Source organism: Notamacropus eugenii, chromosome 3 (genome assembly GCF_028372415.1).
Source record: "Notamacropus eugenii isolate mMacEug1 chromosome 3, mMacEug1.pri_v2, whole genome shotgun sequence".
NCBI lineage: Eukaryota > Metazoa > Chordata > Mammalia > Diprotodontia > Macropodidae > Notamacropus > Notamacropus eugenii.
The window spans coordinates 63,012,037-63,017,609 of NC_092874.1; the positions used below are offsets into that span (position 1 = coordinate 63,012,037).

Sequence of the window (5,573 nt, forward strand, 5' to 3'; positions counted from 1 at the left end):
AAAACATTTTTCACATGCTAAAATATTCAAGATGTCTGACTTCCCCACCCTTTCAGAAAGAGCTCATGTTTTGCATCTATCAAATCTTCATATTCCTCTCCTTTGTGAAGCATAGGTATACTGCATTTTCTATGTGGTCTGTCAATAGTCATTATACATCCCCTAAAAATCAAATGGAATTTAAGGATTTTTTTCTTTTTAGGCTTAGAAATTGATCCATGTATTTTGATGTGATTCTGTCTGTAATATAAGACTTTATATACATTGAATAAGGAAGATATACAATTTAAGGTCAGAAGACAGAGAAAGGGTATATAGAATCTTACAGATTGAAATAATCAACAAAACACAAATTTAATGCTATTTAACACTGAATTCACATTTTAATCTAAGTAATTGTAGCATATCATCATGAACAGTTGATATAAGAAACCAGTACAATAAAATACTGAGGCGTTTCATAGGATTTAGAGCTGAAGAACTTTAGGAATCCAGCTCCCTCAACATGTAGATTAGGAACCCGAGGCCTAGAGAGAATTTATTTACCCAAACTGAGGCTTCCTAGGATTTTCCTTTTTTTTGTCATGCATAAAGCTAACATAAATACTTTACAATTCAGTGTCTCATAGTCAAAAAAATCTTTGTTCTTTCTTTCCTGTCTATAGATTTGTCCCCCAAGTAGGATAAAATAAGGTATTCTCAGATCTTTTTCAGCACATTTATTAACTGTTGACCTAAGTCTGAGGCAAGTAGAAACAGGGACTATAAGTAAGAATGTGGCTTAGCATTCACCTCACTCCAAGCTGTCATCTCTGGTAAGTATTTTTAGATTGTATCTAGCCTTCATATCTCATCCCTAAACTTTGAGTAAAAGCTTTTTCTCAAACTAGTTGAGTTCAGGAGATGGAATATATTTGCGACTGGCTTTATGTGTACAACCATATACATGGTAGGCCCTCGTTTCTAATGTTGCCTGTTTTTCTAATCTAACATATAGCAAGCTTTCAGTTTTTCCCCTCAATGATGGGTTGCAGATTAATATTTCATATTTTCACATCATGCTATGTCTCCTGTTTTCATTTTAATAAAATTAGGAATTATAGTAAATAGACAATTTAATAATGTTGTTTAGTACACTTCAAGTAATGATTTTTTGTTTGTAACCTGAGGAGATTCAGAGAGGACAATATGTATGCAATATCCCATAAAACACATTTTAAAAAATCTATTTTGATGACTTTATTTTGACTAGGTTTTATGTGAAACTGTTAAAAGAGGTCATTTTTTTGGTACTTTTGCTTTTCAAGAACAAAATGTTTATCTTTTTCTTCACAACTATTTAAAATATTTTAAGTAATATATGTAAACATAAAAATATAAGCACAGTTGGTATACTATTAAGCAATCTGTCTAGAATAGCCTATAAATTGTGCTAATCTGTTTAAGCACAAAAATTTCTCCAGAGTGGTTCTAGAATACTATATCATTAATATAATATACTGCATTGTTTCATAGTTCTATTTTTAATACAAGTATGCTGCACTGTTTCATGTCTATTAACTTAAATATAACATACTGTTTCATATGTCTATTATATATTGATATAAAGATGATGCACTGTTTCATTTGTGTGCTTATATGAAACAGTGCAGCATATTTACATTAATAATACAGTGCTCTAGAACCATTCTGGAGAAATTTTTATAATTCATGAAAGTAAATCACAGACATATACATATATAATGTATTCAGGAAAACATGGTAGCAGTTTCCCATTCTAATTTTTTTTCAGATTATTATATAACCTTGAAATAAAGTTTCATAATAACATGGCTGAAAAATTGCAACTACCTTTCTGTATTAATAGCCATAACATACAAAGGGTTTTTGACAGCAGTGTTACAGAAGAAATTTACAGTGAAAAAAAAAATCAATACAAATTTTTGCTTTTTTTAACAAAATCCAAGTCATCTATACAATACTGCCACTTTCCATAGACAAACTGAAAGTTCGTGAAAATATCTTTTATGATAGTGAAAATGTGAAAATATTAGTGCAACTCCAAGAGAAACTTATTCACAAACATTGCTATTCTTGCTCATACAAAATGTGTATTTTCAGAAGTTATTTCTGAGTTGTGTAGAATTAGTAGTTAATAGTTAGGACCACATTAGTTACCTATGTTTGTACTGACTGAGGTACAGGGAGAGGGAGTAACCATTTTTATCGTGGTCTGGTGAAAAATTAGAAATTCTGGATGTGTAACAAATGTGTCACCAATGTGTCACTGTATAGCCATGTACACATACGTAATAGGTTAGCAAAGATTTTTATCCTATCCGAGAGTTGCATATATGTTTACATACATGTATATACATATCTATCTGGAAGATAATCAAATGGAAGATAATCAAATGAAGATAATCTAAAGCATTTTACAAACCTTTGAGCACCACCTAAATGTTATTATAAAAGATATGTTTATAGTTATATCTTTCTCAAAAAAAAAAATACTGTGCAAAGCCCTTTGCAAGTCTTAAAGTGATACCTGTAAAGAGCCTTGCAGGCTGTATCAGTGTTAGCTATTCTAAAAGATATTTATACCTTCATATCCATCTGAGAGATAATTGTAGAATTAAGTGATTTCTAAAGAGCTTTGCAGACCACATAAATGTTAGCTATTATAGAAGATATTTATACATTTACATCTATCCCCAAGATAACTACAGAATTACATTATACCTGTAAAGAGCTTTACATTTACTATTTATAGATCTATAATTTATTTATTCTATTTATAAATTTACTATTTACACTAATTTCAAAGATAATTATACAATTCAATGATATATGTAAAGAGCTTTGCAAGCTAATCAATGTTACCTATTACAAAAGCTACCTATATATTCACACCTATGCCAAAGATAATTATACAATTAGATGATATATATGCAAAGCTTTGCAAATCACATCGTTATCTATTATAAACACTACATATATACTTAAAACTATGCAGATAATTATACAATTAAATAATATATGTACAAAGCTTTGCAGACTACATCCTTATCTATTATAAACACTCTCTCTCCATATACACTTAAAACTATGCAGAAGACACAGAATTAAATAATATACGTACAAAGCTTTGCAAACTAGATCAATGTTACCTGTTACAAAAGCTATTTATATACTTAAACTTAAATGCAGATTGTTACAGAATTAAAAGATACATGAAAAGTTTTGCAAGTTACAATGTTACCTGTTACATATACTTAAACTTAAATGCAGAAGATTATTGTAGAATTAAAAGATACATGAAGAGTTTTGCAAGTTACAATGTTACCTGTTATAAAAGCTACGTATATCTTTACACCCGTCCCAAAGACAGAATCATATGATCTATGTAAAGGACTTTAAATTTATATACTGACTATTTTGTATGTCCACAATTCACTCAATATTATTCATAACGTTTTTTATGTATACTATTTTAAAATGTGCTGTTAACTATTCCAAAGAGAATAGCAGGACTAAGAGACACACGGAGAGCTTTGAAAACTAGGTAGGGTTTACGGATTATAAGTTATTGACACATTCGCATCGATCCCAAAGATAGACTTGTATGTGTACATATACACGTCGCTCTGATCTTCCATGACAAGTCTCCTCTCGGGCTGTACATGTCATTAGACACACGTATGTGAATATATACATATTTATACGCACATACATATATATACGCGCATATATCTGATCTATCACTTCCACATTTTATCGAGAACAAGCCCACCACCGCCCAGCAGCAGCTAGGGTCCCCTGGGCTGCCCCCAGACCCTTTGGGCCAGGGTCCTATCTGCGGCCCGAGGGCGCGCGAGGACGGTAATGGAGGCACCGCAGCCCCGCCCCTCGACCCCGCCCCCGCGCTCGGCCCGGGCACGTGGCCGCGCTTCCTCCTTCCCCACCCTCCCCCCGCCTCCGTCGGGGTCGCTCAGAGCCACCCATCCCCCACCTTCCCCCGGTCCCGCGCGAGGCCCCGGGGAGGGGCAGGCGGGGAGGGCTCTGGACACAAGCGGAAAAGAGAGAAGGCACCGAGACAGAGAGGAAGGCTTGGGGCGTGGGGAGGGGGGCGCAGACGGCCCCTCGGGTTCATCCTCCCAGGCCCGCCTCGGCCTCGGCCTCGCCACCTCCTCTAAGGCGGAAGGCGCCGGGGGAGGGGGAGGGGGAGGGGCCGGGCTGCCGCCGGAAATGGAGGAGTCCCCGCCTGTTTTCGCTGCGAAGGGAGAAGGCTCGGCGCTCTCGCTTCTCCCCACCCTCGAACTCGTACCCCCGTATCCCTCCTCGCTCAGGCCCACCCCGTCCTTCCTGCCGCCTCCCTGGCTCCTGCGTCTTTGCAAAACCATTCGCTCCAAAAGGAGCGTCCCTGGGTGGGCTCGAACCACCAACCTTTCGGTTAACAGCCGAACGCGCTAACCGATTGCGCCACAGAGACTTCCTTGCAGAGCACCGGCCGGGGGAGCCCCCTATGAAGGGCCGCCTGCCTGCCGCCGTCTCTTCCCCGGAACCACGACCTGGAGCACCCGAAGACGGCGCCTGCGGCTCCTCGGATCCCTCGCTTCCCTCTCCAGTCTGGGCTTCTTCTCTCGCAGACTGAGCCAGGCTGAGATGCCCCAGGACGGGGAGAAAAAACCAACCCTCTCCTTGACAGAATCATTATTGAGAAAAATGGAAATAAATCATTTCTGTGGAATTAAGTCAAAGTCTGAGACAAGCTCTTCCTCCCCCACCCATCCTCTTTATTTCCTGGACCATTCCTACAATAACTCTCACGGCTAGCTTTTACAGAAGCTCTTTGAAAGGGGAGTGGGTGCAGCCTTCCCGAGGGACATCGGAAATGTATTAAAATTCAGCACTGCCAAATAACGTGAAGAACCTGTGGCCATGCTGATTTTCTAAAAAATATAACCCATCTCGCAAATATTTGTCGCACTTCCGTCCTTTGTTCCTAAAAAGAACACCAGGAAAAAATATTGTAACATTCTTTAATCTCTGTGAATGTGGAATACATCCTCAAATCTGCCCTGAATTCTCCCCAGAATAGCCTGTAAATCCACATTCGGGCCATGCCAGCTACAGAAAACACACCCCTCACCGGGCATTTACCCTCAGAAGGCAGAGGGAGAAGTCTAGCCATGGAGAGAAAGAGTGTGGTTTATGTTTAACGTTTTAATTTCTATTTTAAAGAAAATTGTGAGCACAGAAACAACATAGATTGTGTATTTTCAAGACTACTATGTATGATTTAATATGTGCATGTATATAGTTGTATTATGTATGTATGTTTCTTTTTTATAAACTAATGCTTTTAAAATGCTCCAAAGTTCCAAGTCTCCTTTTTTCTGTGTTCCCCTTTCCCGGCTCAAAGCAAGTAGCAAGTTTTCATTTGTTATCAAGGGTAAATTAGGATTACCTTCCTAAATTAAATCCTTCACAACGAACAAATCACTGTTAAAATGCCCCTTCTTAGAAAATGAAATTAGTTATCCCTATTCTGAATTTATCGAAGGGAACAC

General features: G+C 37.8%; 1 non-coding gene across 1 annotated transcript; it reads right to left on the minus strand.

Moving 5' to 3' along the window:
* Positions 1-4,418: 4,418 nt before the first annotated feature.
* Positions 4,419-4,492, minus strand: TRNAN-GUU (transfer RNA asparagine (anticodon GUU)). Its single transcript has one exon. It is a non-coding gene; the product is annotated as a tRNA-Asn (tRNA).
* Positions 4,493-5,573: the final 1,081 nt, after the last annotated feature.